Below are 19,746 nucleotides of genomic sequence, written 5' to 3' on the forward strand. Positions count from 1 at the left end.
TCTAGTCCTGGGACTTGTATTGCTATTATATTATCTGTTATGATTTTTTTTTAAGTTTGAAGCCATTTTAATATAATAACCGTGTATTTATTTGTGCTTGCATCACCTTGAGTCCTTTTGAGAGGAATAGCGTTGTATCAATGAAATAATGCTGACTGCAATGATTTGAAGACTCAAACTATGCAAATAAAAACTGAGATGTAGAACTCCCTTTTGAATTAGCGAATGTAGGTATGTAGTGTTAAACAGAAGGAAAAAAATTGGATGTTGAAGCCCAGACTGCTATAGCCAGTAATATTACCAGAGCTTGCAGCATTCTGCAGAATATAACCTTGCTAATTTTCAAGATGCAGCATTTAAAGAAGCTATTTCTGCTACTTTGCTTTCCCATCTGGTCAATATTTTGGCTCTGCTCTAATAGTTACTATTATATAGCTGCTGATATTTTGAAACAAGTTTCTTATCCTATTTCCTTGACAAAGAAAATATTCTATATGAACCCTGGCAAACCATACTGTATGTGTTGCTCAAATGTCTTCATGCTGAGATAAGTGATTTCCATAATTTAGTTTGATTAGAAGTGATTTTTTTTCCAATCTGGCTGGTTAAATGAATACAAACATTTTCTGTGGTGTTTAAATAAGACCCCACAAATAGTCAGCTTTGCCTTTGGATAATCTTACTGTTCTTGCTTCTTTGTTAATGTCCAAGAAGGCCAAGTTTAGCAGAAGAAATGAATTCTGAATCCTATTGTGATAATCACCATAAATGCTTTAATTTCCACTTTACCATAACACTGTATTTTAGGAACAAAACATAAACCATTTTAACACTTCACAACACAAGTCATCAATAATGATACAGAATGGAAGGTACACCAGTACAATGGTGGGATTCTTGCTCATAATGAGTTAGGCAGTGGCCTGTTTCCAATGATCTTTATAATAAACTCAATGCTTAATAAGAAGTAAAGCCCATTAAATTATTGAAATTTACTTTAAAAGGCAGGATCATGCTGTAAATCAATTAGATTATATATAGTCACATTTTTCTTTTCCAAAATGTATCTGATGGACCTCTTTCTGTCTGTCTTTCTTTTTCAATCAAGTTCATATTATTATACTGCTTTTAAAATAAAATACCTGGTTTGGTTTTCTTTCTTTTTCTTTTTTAGAAAGAATCTGGTAATCTGTTGTAATCTGTCTCAATATAAAAAGGAATAAATAAATGAACAACTATATATTCTTTTTTTACTGATGTGAGATTATTTAGAATGATGTGAGATTATTTAGAGATTATTAGAGTAAGATTATTTCCTTCTTCTCTGCACATCATATTTAATTATAGTGCCATAAAATTTGTTCCTTGTTTCTGTCTCATAAAGTTAGTGCAAATACTATACACTAATATGTGAAATCAAAGGCTCCTTTGTGAAAGGTATTTATGGATGCCGGTTAGTAATTTATTGAGGAGATCACAAGTGAACTATGTGGCCACTTCCAAATATTTTTTTAGCAGCAACAAAAAAGATTGATTGAGAAAACAGCCTGCAAGACATAAATATTTGCAAAAGAATGATTGGTTCGGTATATTATTACATACACTAATCTTCCCTGGGTTCATTTTCCAGCAACTGAGACTTTCATGCTGAATATATAGCAAACATCAATTTTGATTTTTTCATTATGTGTTTTTGATTAGGCTGCAGCTGAATTGACAATTTGCATGTACGTGCCATCTGTTCTGAACGATCAGATATTTAAGTGGCAATTATAAAGGTTTTACATTAAAATGACAATGAGACCAATTACATTAAAATCCATATGTGGATAAATACTGGCATAGATTTATTTTAGGGAATAGTACATCTGGACTAATACTTATATTTGCAACTGCATGGATGATGTATTATTTCAGCTATAGTCTTAATAAGCATAAGGAAAGCACTAATTTTACTGAATTTACTAAGGCAACTATAATGTTAGGAAAACAGTCTATGGCTTGTACAACTTTGCACATGGTTCCTTGTTGTTAGAAAATGATGCACTTCAATGCATTTACACTGTTCTCACAATGGTTCAGCTAATTAATTTTATGTTTATGCCTAAGTCTTTATGTGCAACTTTTGAATAGCCATTTGCTTCTCTAACTTTAGCTTTGACAGGGATTCAGATGCAATGTTGCCCATTATATTTTAGAATTTATTTAACCTGGACATTTATTTCAATTAAAAGTTATTTTAAAAGATAAACTCCTGGCATTCATTTACACAAAATTAGAAGAGCAACTGATTACTAAGAAGCCAGTTAGTCTTCAAAGCTTGATGGTCTTATATCTTCTGAACAGGAAGAACATGATGCCAAATAATTACATAATAATTTGCTGCTTTCCTTTTTATTCCCTATATGATATAATAATAATTATTATACACACACACACACACACATAGACACCTACATATAAATAATAATAATAAACTGATTTGATTTGTGATATTAGTTGTGTGGTACATAATCTACAAGTAGAAATGTGGGATTAAATTTAGGACTTTTGTGCCTAAATATTGTGCAGAATGGGACAAGGGGTATCAGACTGACAAAAGAAGCTTTGCAGTATTACAACACAAGCCTTGACCTTTTGTAACTGTGTTGTTACATCAAATGCACAGAAAAAGGGATGTAATTGTGATGTCATTCTGATGAAAGCAACAAGATCTTGTGGGTGCTGCTTTAGGCAAGACTTAAATCATGGTTGAAAATGCTTTAGAAGAGAAACCCTTGGGGAAAGTAAAAAAAGACTCTAGGGAAATCTTACATAGATTTAATGTGACATTTATTTTTCTAGTTTAGACATCCCTCATCAGAGGCATGAAACAGTATCCCAGTTAAATGATGAAAAAATGCAGAAGTATTTGGTTCAGAAGGTCAGGAAATGTATGAAATTCAATTTGTGATATTTCTATGCAGTGTTCTAATGTATCAAAGACAAGAAGTTGGCACTCACAAAGAGTTCAATAAATAAATAAATAAATAAAAAGATAAGAGGAACAGATATTTTCGTCCTCAGTCAGGTGCCTTGAAATCTGCCCTACCCAGCCCTCTGGATCAAATTTGGAAAATAACAGAAGAGATTGTGTGGGAGCAAAGAAATTATTTTGTTGGTGGATAGATTCCCTGTAGAAACCTAAGATGTAGTGTGGTATAGTGGTGAAGGTGTTGCACTAGGATTGGGAAGATCAAAGTTCAAGTCCATACTTAGAAGCACTTTGATTAAATGAGCCAATCAATATCTCTAGCCCAACCTGTCTGACAGGACTTTTGTGGGAAAAAAAATGGTAGGTACTTTTTGCTTCTGGAGGGAACTCAGGATATACGTCTAATGAATATTTTATTTTATTTTACACTGTTGTATACCATTGGATTTTTTAACAACTCCTGGCAGTTAAAAACATAACAAAATATACATAAAACATTCATGGTAATAAATGTGAAGAATTAATAATATTAAAACATCCATAGTAATAAGATAATAATGATTAAAAACCATTCATTAAAATTTTATTTATTTATTTCTTAAACCAATTTATATAGCCACCCATCTCACCACAGGCGATTCTGGGCAGTGTTTTTTTTTTTTTATCTGCACTCAATTGTTACCGATTCTGCGGCGACTGCCTGGACGAGTCCCTGCAGTTTTCAAGGCAAAGTGTTTTGGAAGTGGTTTGCCATTGCCTCCTTCCTAGAGCAGAGCCCAGCTGGCGAGCGCAGGAGGTGGGGTTTCCGTTGCTTTGCGCCTTTTCGGGTGTGCGCAGCTTCCGCGTTACCGGCAACTGGTCCTGTCTCCTTTGCAAGGTGCTGCCAGCATTTTTCCTCCCACCGGGGTGAGAGTCCCCATTTATCTACTCACGTAAGTTTCTGAGCTGCTGCGCGGAGCTGGGCTTGAACTGCTGAACTGTCAACCATTTCTGGCCAGCAACTTTCAGCTAAAAATAATCAATAAATACATTAAAAATATAAAAAGCAAAATAAAACAGAGGATAAAAAGATGTTAAAAATAAGGGAGCCACCTCACTAATTCCCCCGTCCCCTGCGGTCCCCAGGCCTGCTGGCATAACCAAATCTTAAGGGACCTCCAGAAGCTCAACAATGACAAGACGAACCTCATCTCATGGGGAAGAAGATTCCACAGTGCAGGCACCAAAGCAGAAAAGGCCTGCTGCCTGGGGCCTGCCAAATGTAGCTCCCTAGGGCCTGCCAAATGTAGCTCCCTAGGTGATGGAACCCGTAACATGCCCTCTCTGCTGGATCTAGTAGGACGGACAGATGAAATTGGGGAGAGGTGGTCCCTCAGATAGCTCAGCCCCATGCCATGAAGATTTAAAGGTCAATACCAGCACCATGAATTGGACCCAGAAACAAACTGGTAACCAATGCAGCTCATGAAGCAGAGATGTAACGTGTGTTCTACTAGAAACACACATAACTGGTTGCACCATTGCATTTTGCACCAGCTGAAGTTTCTGGATACTCCTCAAGGGCAGTCCCATGTAGAGCGCATTGCAGTGGTCTAACCTGGAGGTGACCAGGACATGAGTGACCGTGAGAAGGTCCTTCTGATCTAGGAATGGGTGCAACTGGTGCACAATGCGAAGTTGTGCAAAGACCCTCCTAGCCATGACTGCCACCTGTTCTTTGAGCAGTAGGTGTGAGTCCAGGATGACCCCCAGATTGCACACAGGGTCTGTTTGGGCAGTGTGACCCCATCCGGTACCAAAGATAGTAAAATCCTAGAACCAGGGGGCTCAAAACCCAAAGCCACTCAGTCTTGCCAGGGTTCAGTTGAAGCCTGTTGTTCCCCATCCAGATCCTCACAGCCTCCAGACACTGAGATAGGACACCCACAGCATTCCTTAAGTCACCAGAGGTGGAGATGTACAATTGAGTATCATCAGCATACTGGTGATACCTCACCCCATGGTGATGGATGAGCTCACCCAGCGGTCTCATGTAGATGTTAAATAGGAGAGGCAAGAGCACTGACCCCTGAGGCACCCCACATAGCAGGGGGTGGGGGCGGGAGCTCTCCTCCACAATCACCACTGACTGGAACCTACCCTGGAGGAAGGAGGTAAACCAGCACAATACTGTGCCACCCACCCCCACTTCTCTGAGTCAGTCCAGAAGGATACCATGTTCAATGGTATCAAAAGCCGCCAAGAGGTCAAGTAAGGCAAGGATGGATGGCCAACCACCATTCTGCCTATGCCAGAGATCATCCAAAAGCATGACCAATGCTGTTTCTGTACCATATCCAGGTCCGAACCCTGACTGAAAAGGATCCAGATAATCTGCTTCATCCAAGGTCCCCTGAAGTTGCTCCACAACCACCTTCTCAACCACCTTCCTCAAAAAGGGGAGGTTGGATACTGGATGGAAATTATCCAGTACAGTGGGGTCCAGCGATGGCTTCTTGTGGAGAGGGTGAACCAAAGCCTCCTTTAGAGGTGCAGGAACAACCCCCTCACTCCAAGAAGAATTCACCATCACCAGAACCCACCCACACAACACCCCCTGGGCTGCTTTCACAAGCCAGGAGGGGCATGGATCTAGAGAGCAGGTGGCTGAACTCATAGTCCTAAGGACCCTGTCCACTTCATCAGGCCCAACAGGTTTAAACTGTTCCCAGATAAATGGAAATGTTGGAACATTATACACAATAAAAGAGAATAGCATCCAATCAGCCACAAAAAGCTCTCTAGAACAGATCTGATTTTATATTATTAACTTTGTAGATAATTTAACAACTGAGGAAGGAGACCTTACTCATTCCTGAACAAGCTGTAAATCAAATCAAATTTGCTAATAATTTCCTTTTCACATTCTTTTTTCTTATTTGTGTATGTGTCTTTGTTAAATGAAGATAACACATTAGGCTAGTTAAGTTTTTGTGAAGAAAAGTTTTATTTAACAATAAAGCTATTAATCTTAAAAAAAACTCTTTTACCATTATAAGTTCCAGCAGGAGACTCTTTTTTTTTTTTTTTTGGCTGTTTTCAAAGCAGCGCAAAACTTATCTCATTTTTTGATTGAGTATCTTTCTTAGTAGATTGTGGGAATGGTATGGACATAATATTGCTTCATTTCAGGAAAGCACTTGATAAAATATGCCACTATATTCTGATTACTCATCTGGTTAAGTGACTAATCAGATTAAGTAGCATGACAATTAAGTAGCATGACAATTAAGTAGCATGACAATTAAGTGGATACATAGCTGGTTCAGAGATTGTAATAAAATAGTGCTCAGCAAAGTTTTGTATGAAATCAGAGTGAGATGTTGAGAGCAGTCTCACAAGATTCATTCCTGGCTGCTATACTCCTCAACATTTTTATGACTGATTTAGATGAAGAGGTGGAAGGAGTACCTTTCAAAGTTATAGTTGGTGCAAAATCTGGTTGGATATCTAATATCTTAGAAGATGAAATTAATCTTGAAAACAATCTTGATAGTTTAGGGCAGTGTTTCTCAACCTTGGCAACTGTAAGATGTGTAGACTTCAACAGCAATCCATGGGGAATTCTGGGAGTAGAAGTCCACGCATCTTAAAGCTGCCAAGGTTGAGAAGTACTGGCTTAGGGGAATGAACTGAAAAATAACAAAAATTTAAGAGAACGTTTCTCTTCAGTAAGGACGCAAATGATAGTGCACTATCCACTCCCACCACTAGATGGGGTATGTTCTTTCTTTAACTTAACACATAGTTTTTGCTTGTTCCAGCAGATGAGAAAACAGGAAAGCAGCAGTAGGTGTGGTAGAAAAGCTGTAATCCCAATACACAGATTTTATTTAAAATAAAAAGAGGAGTTTTTGACTTGGCAAAAGAAAATAGTGTGATATTATGGTTGAGGTATGGAGGATAAAGAACTGCCAAATGGAAGGGACTTTTAAAAACTCCGCATATTTCTGTATTTTAAAATATTCTAAGTCTTTGCTCCAATTCAGAAATCTGCATGGAATTGAATATAAGCCTGGAGTGGCTCCATATCTGGCATTGGGAACTCAATCATCATAGCTTCCTCTCCTGGGTGGATTAAGATGAAAAGTTTTCTTTTAAAAATATTTTTTGTTTAAAAGAAACAGATTTCTGAGCGTAAAGATAGTACTGAATAAGTCTAAGAGGGATTTCCCCCCTTTTCTTTCTCTCTGGAATAGCAGGAAAACAATAATTAGATATGATTATGGGTGTTTCTGCTAGAATTAGATGACCCATTCCCTGCTTGAAGAAAGCCAAATTTATTTATTTATTTCAGGATGTGCCAGGATTTCTTATCTCAGGGCAAAACTGGAGTGACATGAAGTGAAGTTCAGTATACTTTAATTTATGGGGAAAAGCTTCATGTTTACAAGTAAGTAATGTGTGTACATCCTATCCAACATGAGCAAAGGCTGTGAAATCTCACTTTGTGCTAACACCTGTTTTGTCTTTCCGAAATACTCAATAAGTAGTTGGCTTTGTAAATTTATGATTTATTTTTGTTACATTTAGCAACTGATTTTCTCTGAAAATAAAGTAGTGCTTAAGGCAGCTACAATAATAATAATTTAAAAATGCAGAGCCAATTTATAAAATGCACAATTAAAAATCCACAATAGTTGGATTTGTTAAAGTATCACTACAGTATATTTAAAAGACTGCACTGAATTACTTTCTTGAAATACAGTATGTATGTATGTATGAGTGTGTATGCATACACACACACACACACACACACACACAACTGGCAACTGAAACTCCTTAGAAATTTTAAAAGCTGAAATATCTGTCTTTAAAAAAGTTTAGCCCTGTAATACAGGACTAAACCGTGTCTACTGACTTCACCCTCACATATAAAAATAACACTTAAAACTGCATATGCGGATGAGTATTAGGTTTAAAAAAAAGGATTAGGTTTCAAAAGGGGATATTATCAATGTTATAAATAATATAGCCAGAAAGTAATACAAAGGTATAACTGCAGCCACAGTTTTGGCTGTTTCCTCAGAGCATTACTTAAGAATGTCAGAGTTTCTTCCTGCAAAAATAAAATCATTGGTACATTTAAAATTCCACCCTTATATTAAGGGTATGTTAGAGATACAGCCTGGTAGCATTTTAAAGCCTGAAGAAATTATTGTGCCAATTTTTTTTAGGTCAAGGCTCACTTTATCAGATGCACAAAGTTTTATCCTCAGTTGGCATCTTTCTCTCTGTCAGAAATGGCGGTGCTATTACAAATTAAACCATAACAATCTGCAGCACAAGGGAAATGCATATTACTTTACTGTGTAGAGCCCTGAAGAAAACAAGATTGAATCAGGATGGCTGTGAGTTACTCCCAACAGATTATGAATTGTCAGAACAAAATGACTAATTAAAAAGGGACTTTCTTTCTACATGAGCCAGAAAAAGTATTTTTTGTGGCCTGACAGTGCTAAAAACATGTCAGTTAAGTTCAGTGCCATCATATTCTGATGTCCTAATATAAACTGATGATTACTAAACTGAAGTAATTTGCAGATTGGTGGGCATTACACTGGATTTTGTCTAGTATTGTGTGTGTGTGTGTGTATGTATGTACGTACATACATACACACACACATATACATATACATATACACACACACACACACATACATACACACACATATATTTAATAAATTAAATTAATTAAAATAACACAGTTTAGACAGGAAAAAAAATACCCTTACTGGGCTGATTTCTCTAATAATGAGAGTTTTATTAACATTGAAGTCCAAACATTAGAGACAAACTGCTCTGTATGGCTTTTTGTGGGAAGCCCTGCAAATACTGGGCTTTGATCAAGCTAGCAAGGCCATAAAACAGAATCCTTGACACAGATGGCAACACAAGATCAGTCTTGGCTCAAGCTGATTTAAACTATGGAGAATCTCCTATAGCTGCACTCCAGTCAATTATTGCCAATTTCTGATGAATTCTAAACAGCACAGTATTTTTGTGGCTAGATGCTCTTCTCTCAGTTGTTACTGAGGTCAGATATTAAGATCCCCAACATGGAACATCTCTGCCTCTGTGGCTCTCAGGAAATTGAGGATGTGGGTTCTGTCTTATTATATTGGAACTTTTATAGGGATCTACATACCATCCTAATTTCTGCTTTCCTAAAGGATCTACCAGGTCCTTTGGTACATATCTCACTTCTTTTGTCAGATTTCTGAACCAAAGTTACTAAATCAATAGCCAAATTCTGTGCCACAGTTATCAAAATTTGCTTGCAATTGACATTTGGCACACCAAATCTTCAACAGCTTCCAGAATGTCAATTATCCCATTTTGCTCCCTTAGTAATAACAAAAGTTAAATTTACTTATTTTAATTACATAAACACCCCTAAATGTGCTCTTGATGCTTAGGGACAACATTATGTTATACACAATTTTACAATAACTGAAAACAATTTGATTTGATTTTAGATTGTGGTCAAGCGATATGTTTTAAGTAGCATATATGGTCCTCACACCCTCTAGTTTGATTATATCTTGTATATTTTATCTGTTGTTTTGTCTGTTTCATATCTTTGCATTCCTGTTACTTCCACTGGCTTACCTTTGGCTGTAATAAACAATGAACCCAAACAATAAAAACTCTTTATTTAGGAAGAGTTGATATATATTTTTTAAAGCCTTTCTGAACAGTTCCTCCTATAAATAAGTTCAGTGCCACTGAATTATCCAAGATTTGTTTCCTTGTTATTTCATGGGTCACAGTAAGTAAACCTACATTTGTAAAATTTTATGGAGCCAATGGAGGAAATGCCACAGCAGGTTGCAGAGTATGGGATATCAACAAAGTTTCTCTTCTCCATTTCTCAACCTGGGATGTTCTGATCAAACTCTGCAGAGGTAGTGATTTCAAGGGTAGAAAAGAAACTGGGCCCAGTCCAATGATTTTTTCCCCCAGGAATGTAATGAGAGCTGCTGAACAATTTACATACACTATTCATAACCAATCTGATTCTGTTTTAAATAATTCTTTTGAGGGTTTTTTTTAAACAATTCTTTGAAATAAGGCATAATATTTTTATAGTATTAGAATTGGAAATCTTGCAGGAATGTTTTTCTCTCCTGTTACAGAAGACACTCATTTTGGCTGGGAATATGTAGTACTGAAAGGACATAAAATGGCACTAGGTGCCATGATAGTTAAAGAAATGTGGGAAGAGGATAACAATAATCTAATCTGAAGTATAAAGGTATACAAAAATGTAAAAAGTACAATTAATTATGATTGCATAATACTCTTTAGTCTGCTTGAAAGCTCAAGATAATAAATGATAAATAAAGTTGAAGAGAGAAGAAATGTTATATATTTATTTATAAAAAGTATGTGTTTTTATATATTTTATACAGTCCATATATATTAATTTCCATAGTTGGAATTGCCATGTCAAAAGGACAGTTCTAACCTGGTTGTAGAACAGGGAAGGGGAAAAGGAAAAGGAAAAGAAAGTGTACTTGACCGCCCAATTTACCCATGCAAGACTCTCATCACTGTCCTAGAAGAAGTAAGGCTAAATTGTAGTTCATGCTATAAACTCTTAATGGAAATGGATACCCATTTTCCTGCATCTGAAATTTTATGGAGCCAATCTGAAATAGTCTTGGAAGAGAAGATGCAACATTCTAAACAATTAGTTCCTGGCCCACGCCTTTCACTGGGATAGAAAATGTGTATTTTTGGTTATAAACCATCAGGAACTATGATGGTTGCTGGACACAGTATTCATTTCAGCCTGCCTTGAACCTCCAATTCAGTTCCTGTGTCTAGGAACTGTTTCATTCAATATATTAACTATAAAAAATAAATAGCTTCTTGTGGGAAACAGACTTACGTTGGCTATCCTGGCTATTGTAAGTCATAACAAAGATAAGTGATGTTTTTAGAAACTAGACACTAGATTCTAAGCAGAAGAAAAAAAATACAAGCCTGTTTTTGATGTCAGTTAATACTGGGTCTTACAAAATGACACAAAACATTATAACATCAGAAATATTAAAGGAGATATTTGAAGAAAGGAGCCAGAAATTAGTAACTACAATATCAACACTGTCAGTAATGATGCCTGCTATGGAAAGACTATCTTAATCTATGATGTTAATGAAGGAATGACAGATGTGGAACAGATTTTTGTCTGGCAAGACAAAGTATGGAAGTGGAGCTACAAATGATAGGCCAAGAGAATAATTTGGAAAAGGATGCTTTACTGGATACACAAAAGAAACTGGCTGATATTTTAAAAATGAAAAGGGAAATACAAATGATAAACCAAGACAATGACCTGGAAAATGTTTTCTTATTGGATCAACAAAAGAGGCTTATTAAAGCCTTGAAGAAATCTGTGCAATGGGATAAAGAAGAATTGAAGAGAAATCAAATCCTATGACAATATTTGATTGGATTAAAGATTAAGACTGTTCAAAGTAAAAGGAAGAAATATAGATTATTAATGAAGGATTGGATGGGACAGGTTTATCTTACAGATACTTCAACAAAAGCTAAAGGTGTGGCCATTTTGGTTCAAAAAGGATTTTCAATTGATGTACAACAGGTTATTATTGATGTAAATGGGCGGTATTTAATTTTATGTGCTAAAGTAGAAGGGATTGTAATAATTATGGCTAATGTTTATGGAGCTAATTTAGATTCTCCTATTATATTTTATGAATGCTTTCAACATTTGAATGAGTATATTTATGATAAAATGGTAATAGGAGGAGATTTTAATGAAATATTAGATCCTGAACTTGTTAGAAATACACCAGTATGGAAAAAAATGATCATTAGTGAGGGAAACAATTCAGGCTTATATGGAACAATTGAATTTAATAGATCCTGGCATTTGATGTATCCAACTAAAATGGAATATACATTTTATTCAAATGTGCATCAGAACTGTTTTAGGCTTGATTATTTTTTTAATATCATCAACTTTATATCATCAAATTCAAGAATGTTGATGTTTGTTATGTATCAGGCCATAGTGCGATTATTTTGAAATGTGTGTTTCAGAAATCGGTTAAGTATCTAGAAATTGGTATTTCAATGTTTCCTTATTGAATGATAAAGAATTTATCATATCATTTATCATCAGAATGATAAACAAATGCAGGTAGAGACTTTACAATATTTTGATTTGAATGCACAAACATCAGGTGCCTGAATTTTTGAATGGGAACCATATAAAGCATATATTTGAGGTTGAATTATTGCTTATGCATCATATAAAAATAAGATTAAAAATAAAAGGGAAAATAATTTGAAAGATGAACTGAAATAGTTATGGATCAGATGGTTAGATGCCCATCTAATACTTTGTACAGTACAGAGAAATACAGAAAAAGGAAATATGAACTAAATACTAAATAAGATAAGTTAATTTTATTTAGAAAGGCCTCTATATCTTTATTAGATACATAGTCTGGTTTACTACATAATTCTGAATAGAATTTTAAAAAAATGACAGTTTATATCCATTGAAGTTTTAGATATTTCATCTCTTTCACCTCTAATAATTGGAATCGTTGCCCTATCTAAATACTAAATGCTGTAATTTCACAGCAGACAGAATTGTTGCTAATATTTTTACAACAGAGATACTGGGAGAACAATGAAAGATGCAGCAAGATTTTGGCTAATCACTTAAAACAAAAGAAAGATGGCAAATGTCAGCTGGGGGCCATGGGGGTGGCAGGGGTAGGCAGTGGCAGAGTGCAGGGTGATCAAAAGGGAAGAGATGGGGAGATAGGTGGATAGGAGGAGTTGAAGTGCATGCTGTGGTTGTAAATGCGGGCAGCATAACTGCAGGGGCATTGGAACAGCTGTAACTTTGAGGACTGAATGTAACTACCATTCATTCAGTGCTGTCGTAACTTTGAACAGTCACTGAATGGTCATTAAGGGAAGATTACCTGTAGATTTGCTTTATTACAACCAAAGTCCCATAATTTAAAATAACATATAAAAACAAGTGTCCAGATAGTAAAATAGTATAAAATAAAACACCCATTAATATAAGTTAAAAATAAGAAAGAAAGAAAAAAGAGTGGAAATTGAGTATAATAACTGAAGATGGAGGGGGATGTGGTGGCAGCGCAGTGGCTTAATGACGCTGAAAGTTGCTGGCCAGAAATAGTCGACACTTCAGCGGTTCGAGCCCAGCCTTCACGTAGCAGAGTGAGCTCCTGCTTCCTCCCACAGTTTCTGTCAACCCAACAGTTCGAAAACTCACGTGAGTAGATAAATGGGTACTCTCACTCCGGTGGGAGGAGAAATGCTGGCGGCGCCTTGCAAAAGGAGTCCGGAGCAGTTGCTGGTAGCGCGGAAGCCGCGCTCACCCAAAAAAGGCACAAAGCAATGGAAACCCCGCCTCCTGCGCTCACCAGCTGGGCTCTGCTCTAGGAAGGAGGGACTGGCAAACCACTTCCGAAACACCTTGCCTTGAAAACTGCAAAAGGACTCGTCCAAAAGCAGTCACTGCAGAGTCGGTAATGACTGAGTGCAGACAAAAAAAACAACAACAACAAAAACTGAAGATGATACATTACAGATTTTACAGTATACAAATTCCAATTAAATCTATGAGTGATGGAGATTAGAGACTGCATTTTAGCTAAACTCCTGTCTTTTCAGAGCATGAAGATATGAAGATATTAATGCTCTTAAACTAAACAGCCTGAACTAAAAATGTTCTTCTCTTCTATTTCATTTTTGCCCAGACACTTTAAGAAATTGGAAGGCCTGTTGCAAATGGTTTCTTTTAAAATGCTGTATAGGATCTGTGGCTTTGTAAAATGCATAAGATGTCTGGCTCCAAGAAAAGGACAAGAAGGCTGTTCTGACTGAACACAGGAACGGCTGACTGGGGTGTAGAATTTCTGTTTGTACAACACAAACTATTTGGAATATGATTTATATTTTAGAACACATCGTAGCTTGCTTTAAATGTTAATATGAGGTTTTGAAAAGAGTTTCAGTATTTGCTCAGGCATGTACTGAACAGTCAAAACAACTGGCAGTTGAAGTTTTTCCTTAAACTGTTGAGAAATGTCAGGAAGAGTACCTGTTCTTGTTTACTTAGGACTCTCTCCCTTTCCTGTTGTTGTTTATAGTGGCTAATAAAACATTTGTCTCATCGGTACCAAACCTGCTTCATACAAATACCAAATACAGGTGCTTGCAGTCACATTGTTTATTGTGATCTGAAATTAAAATGATAAATTATTTCCTTTGTTACCTTTAAGTCATTAATCAAAATAACAGACAACTTATTTAGGAAGATGGACCTCTTCAACCAATAAATTAATTGTGAATTATGAGCATTGCATTACCTTTGCTGATAAGAACTGTGAAAATAGATATAAATGCTTGTTGCTTTTGAAAATAGGTAGATAAATATATGCAAATGATTGTTGCTTTTGAAAAATAATCTTTGCTAGTGAATTATAACCTTTTTTGCAATGCCTAAACAGACCTTCTCTTTTTTCCCTTCCCTTCCCTGTTCAGTTAACTCTTCCTTTTTTCTCATGCCTATCCTGTTTAATTCTTCTTTTTTCTTGGTAGAGCAGCTGTTGCTTCTCCTCAACCCATCTCCACATTTCTTCTTCTGGAGGAAAGAAGGGGTGAAGACTGTGTGTATTTCTTTGTATCAGACTGTGAGAGAAATTTATAAATTTTTATAAATGGGGTACTTTATTTTATAGGCAATAATTTAAACCAGTGTCTTTCAAACTTGGCAACTTTAAGATGTGTGGACTTCAACTCCCAGAATTCCATAGCCAGCAGAAGTCCTCACATCTTAAAGTTGCCAAGTTTGAAGAACACTGATTTAAACAGCTGGAATATCAAACTAAACTAAACTAAACTAAACTAAAAACTAAACTAAATTAAATTAAAAACTGAACTAAATTAAACTAAAAACTAAACTAAACTAAACTGAACTAGCCACATCTCTACATGTGTTATTGGATCAACAGACATTTACATATGATTTAATTTTCTTTTTTCAGATCTTACCCTGAACAGAAGACTCTATTAGATTTTCATCTGTCTTCATCCTATCAGATTTTTGCTTCTCTAAATTTATTAGGCTTTCAGATAGATATCTTTAATTTCTTCTGTGAAGCTTTTGTTTAGTAGTACTTAAATGTAGCTGCATTGAACAATCTAGCACACTATTTTTGTATGTTTCTTTCCTAGAATTTTTTTGTAGCTGCTGGATAAAGAGGGATAATTGCGTGGTGTCATGCAAATCAATGGGAATGAATTGTCTGAATTCTCCCCATTTTTTTTTTTAATGTTATAATAGTTTTGGACACACTAAGCACACCAAGCACAGCTTGTTTATTTGTTTCCAATAGGAAATTGATGGACAACTGTGTTGCCATTAACTTTTGGCAGGGTGATTTCTGGGAACCACAAATACCTTGGAAATATTAACCATTATTTTGGAAGTGATTCTGGTTATTTAAATATTCCATCATTTCTTTTGAAAACTAAAACTTGTTATCTACTCTATAAAATTTTGCTGCACAGTTAGATTTTATCACTGGCTACTGTCTATTTTTATAGTTTACCAAGAAAATATTGCTACTGATCAAAATATTAAGTCAGCATAAAGACAATTCAGCTAGAGTGATATGCTATTTTCTTTCTAATATAATATGCTTTGGTTTTTAAATTAAAAAAATGAAATTCAATTATCACCTTTCTTCAACTGATTCTCTCTCTCTCTCTCTCTCTCTCTCACACACACACACACACACACACACACAAATATGTACACACACATGTATTGATCAGGAAACCACAAGTGATTATTTATGAAGTATTTTCAAAGCAAAGGTAAACCTGTAAGTAGGCCCTCTCCTTTTTCCAGGATCATTATTGATGCAACTGGTCTGGGAGGAACAGAGAAAGTGGAACACTGCTGCATTTTTAAAGGAATGGCAGTAGAACAGTCCACTTTGCTGTCTTCATATTTTGAATGTGCAGCAATATTGTCACTGTAGTTCCAGTGCATATGAGACAAGTTTTGTGAACAAAGCAGCATACATTCTTTATATGAACCACATTGGCAGATACCAAAGCCAGCCAGTAATGTGTTAAATCATTCTACTCTGTTCCTTCCAACTATGCAAAATGAGGGAAAATCTGTGTTGTTCTTTTGCAGTATATTGGTCCAAAGAATTATTACCACTTTTTCCACTTTTTCACGAAGACTTACTTTATTTATTAAAAGAATTTATACAGCTCCCCATCTCACAATTGAACCTCTGAGTGAACTGAGTGAACAATGGATTCAAACCAAAAAAACAGCAAATAATTCCGAATAATTTAAAAAGAAATTACAACAATCATCAATATACCATGCCCCATGGGTCCAGATAAATAGTAAACAAAGAAAAACCAGAAAACCAACCAACAGGATAGAAATGGACAGGATAGAAATAGAACAATTTATTTCTAGCCTACAGTAGGCCATGTTGAGACAAATGCGAGAAATTATTGTCTCCTTCTTTAAATATAAGCACACATTCATTTGTTTAGGTTGGGTTCGGACATTTTTGTTGGTCGCCGGGCATATTTGAAATTATGAGGTTCTCACACAAATCACTGATACGGAAATTTGTCTATTTGCCAAAAGGCTGCTAGGTTGGACAGAGCCAATGACAAAACAACAGTTCATCAGAAGGGAGATGCTACTTTGCATGCATGTACAGACTCATTGAAAACTCAACTACAGCCAATTGGACCATAACTTTCCAGAAATTAGAATGGTATTCCAATTCTTTTTGCTTTTGGAAAAAAGTGCTATTCTGCTGTGTGTATTCTTTGTTTTGGAAATCATTATAGTATGGAAACATTGTAATATACTGTATAAGATTATAGTTCCTTGGCAATGCTAAAGAATAATAAGGAATATAAGGTGGATACAAAGTCTACACCAAAGGAGCGCAATGCATTTTAGTAGCACAGAAAGACTGCAAATCTTTGACAGCAAGGTCCGTTCCTCCTTGTTGGTGCCACTGGAAACTGCCCTCCCACAAGGGTGGCACTGAGCTGAACACGGACCAACCGACATCAGGCTCGGGTGACAAGCCAGTTGGTCAATTCCTGTCGCAACAAATAGATCAACAGCCATATAAAATGTTGTGGTAGGACACTGAAATGGTGTTCGTTGATCTGAAAAGCAGAACCTGCAAGTGTGAGAAAACAGCAGGAGGAGGAGGAGGAGGAGAAGAAGGAGAAAAAGGACTGCAAATCATTATATCATTATATCATTTGTGTAGTATGTATACATATGTATAATGTAAAATATAAAATTCACATGTACATTTGAAAATGAAGCACTCTCTTGATACCTTTCCAATGAAAGGCATGCATTCCCAATGCTCATATGGCAAATGCATGTAATTATACTACAGAATACTTTATTCATATTGTTTTATTTTCAACACTAGCATGCCACTTTTCAGAGCTCAGTTAATGATACAATATTAAATTATACAGTATATTTAAAAATACACCCTCAAATATTCTAACTAGCAGCAACTGGAACAACATGCATAGTTTAAAATATAAAGTCAAGACAGCAAGCAAAACTAGATTAAAATGTATCATCTTCAATATTTCTGCAATAGTGTAATAATGCACCTTTAGAGTAAAATTGGGAAAGTCTGAATTCATCTATTTCCTCATCAATATTTTTGTTGTTCGCCACCCAGAGTCGCTTTGTGTGAGGTGGGCAGCTATATAAATGTGACATATAAACAGACAGACAGACAGACAGATAGATAGATAGATAGAATGATGGTATGTGGGAACATGTGGTATACTCTCTGGAACAGCAATAGCACCACAAATGAAGTGTTTCTGGCATTTGTTCTTACTCACAACTAAATAGGGCACAGGGAGATGAAGAAAAGAATTAGTGCCCGATTTTTAAAGCAAGATTTTAATTTTTAATTTCTCTACTAGATGGAATAGAAGTCAGATGGAGACTACATTTGATTTCCATTGAAGTCAGCACACTGTCAAGAGCCAACACTGGTTTTCAATCCACTTTAAACTCACAATGTCAGTTCTTTGCTGAAGGTAAGACAGATGGCTGTGCTGGTTAAGACTGAAGGTTGTCTAGTCCAATGTTCTGTCCCACAGTGGTAATTCAGTTGTCAGTGGGAAGTCCACAAACAAGACATGACAGCTGAATTCCTGGAAACTATATGGAGAAGAGTAGTGTCCGTTATTATAGGAAAAGCCATAATTACCTTTGCTAACCTTACCCTTCATGATAAGAGCCATTGTGTTTTGGTCAATACTTTTGGATTGCTCTGTGTGTGTGTGTGTGTGTGTGTGTGTGTTTACAACATACAAATACAGCAATTTATTATTGGCATTCTCTTTATCACTTTATCACTTTGGAGGAATGCAAGCAAGGGTATAGCTGGAGCTGGACATGGAGAAGAGAGCTTTATAGACTAGAACAAAATTTTATTTTACCCATTGCTTCTTCTGGTGTTTCTGGGCTTTTATTTTGGAATTGGTCCCTTAGTTTGCTACTAGATATTTCAGTTTCCTCAAATGGTCTTTTGGCATACCTTAGGTCATTTTAAATGACAAAGTGTGCTATTGCTTCAGTGTTGGCATTATTCAATTGATCTCAGAATGCTGGAGGTCAGAGATAGGTCATAGCATCGTAAGCGCTGAGGCTATAGGAAGTCTATTCAGGCATCTGATTATTAAAAAAACATTCCTGGAAATCAAAGAGATCTATTCTGTGTCCTGTTGTTTTGGAGTTCAAAAGAACTAGATCAGATCACAAAGCTGCAATGCTGGTACTGTGTAAGAAATAATGTAAGGTGTTTCTCTTTTGTTTTGTATGTAGGATATTTTCCTACATTGAAAACCGCATATTTCAAATGCATAATTTAAGTATATCAGATAGAGGTTTGCATGTGTATGCCTCTTCAAAACCATATATAAAATACCCAGAACTGAAATGGCTCTCAGCAGGGCGTAGAATATGGAACCCATTGCTGTTCAGTTGCTCAGTCACCTCAAAACATCTGCTAAAAATAAAACTGCGATGTTTATTTTATTCCTGAGTTCTTCTTGTTCTTAAATAGCTTATTATTTCATTACTGACCAATAGGTCTCTCCTTGTCATTCTCTCCAGCTGCTCCCTCTTTCTTTTCTAAAAAATGTCTTTATTTAGGGCTAAATTATACAATATTCACTGTGCAGCTCCACTTCTATGTTTTTATCTGAATCCAGCGTAAATAGTCTGACTGAGTGGGACCACAGCCCTGAGGGGGAGGGACACCTAATTCTTCCTGAACCCTTAGAAAAAAAATAGAAAAAACACATTTCTTTTAAACACTTGGTGACAATGGATTTTTCTTTAAAAAAAAAAAAGCCCTTTCCACTGCACACAAGTATGCAATTTTCTAAACTAAGGGAAGGCAAGAAGACTGGACTACTCTCCTCATCCCCAAACATGCTGCAGTCTTGATGCACTGTGAGCTTACACCAGAGTAAATAAAGCTGGAGGTGGAATGACACAGAATCCATATGATGTATCAGGCACATTCTATAATAATCTTTCTCTGACGAAATGTTTTTCTCCTGGTGAATGACTGACTCATTCCAAAATGGCAATATTTCTGGCA

The sequence above is a fragment of the Python bivittatus genome, unplaced genomic scaffold (assembly GCF_059951505.1).
Source record: "Python bivittatus isolate LINGU-HERP-01145 unplaced genomic scaffold, Pbiv_v1 ctg000480_np1212, whole genome shotgun sequence".
Classification (NCBI taxonomy): domain Eukaryota; kingdom Metazoa; phylum Chordata; class Lepidosauria; order Squamata; family Pythonidae; genus Python; species Python bivittatus.